This window comes from Patella vulgata, chromosome 2 (assembly GCF_932274485.2).
Source record: "Patella vulgata chromosome 2, xgPatVulg1.2, whole genome shotgun sequence".
NCBI classification, from domain to species: Eukaryota; Metazoa; Mollusca; class Gastropoda; family Patellidae; genus Patella; species Patella vulgata.
In genome coordinates, this window is record NC_065880.2 from 86,568,308 (window position 1) to 86,569,273 (window position 966).

The window sequence follows — 966 nt, forward strand, 5'->3', positions numbered from 1 at the left end:
GGACTTGAAGAAAGGCCATCAGACTACAACAGACATCCTTTACCCACTTAACCACCGTGATCCTGTTTAAGACATCCTTTAATTAAAGGGGGGGGGGGTCACGGTGGCTAAGTTGGTAAGACGCTGTCTCGCTAGCCTGGAGGTCGGGTGTTCGATCCTGCATTGGCCGAGAAAGTTCATTCAGATTTTCCGGCGTGGTTTCCCCTTGTCAGTGATGCAGGACGGAGGGCCTGGCAAGGACAGCTGTCTTGTCCTTCGGATGAGACAAAAAACCGAGGTCCCGTGTATACATTGGAATGCAAGTAAAAGATCCCTTGGCAGTTGGAATTCGATATAAGAGTAGGCGATAGTGCCCCTGCCCGGGCAAAATTTCCCTCATTGCACACTGTATGGCGTATGCCCGTCTTCATTAGCCCAGGTTAGGAGCAGAACAGTAGAACGTTAATCCCAATTTCATTTCTTTACTTAAAGTGTACATAAGGTCACCAGGCGAATATTTCTGTACGTGTACCCATTGGTTACTTTATGCACTTTACGACAAGTTCACACCAATCTGATTAACATTAAAGCAGCTACCTTCACTCAAATACCACAGATAGTTCCACACTAATGATAGGGGCAGAAAGTCGCCGAAAATATCTAACATGCTAGAAACGAGCAATCGATTGGGCGATTGGTTCGTCATGCAGAATCGACGTCGCCATGAAAATGGGCTCAAATGATACTTTCTCAAGCGATTTTTAAAAACCGGCACCATCGGGCGAAAAACTACTCTCGTCTGTACATATCCCAGGTTTTAGCGATATACATTGTGAACGCCGAAACTTGAATAGGGAGAGAGAGAGGGAGAGAGAGAGAAATGGGGTTTAACGTCTACTCAACACAAACCAAGTCATTTCAGGACTAACATATGGTTTAATTTTATTTCAATAATTCGCTTGCGCGTAGTGGTCTTTAGCGGTGGGA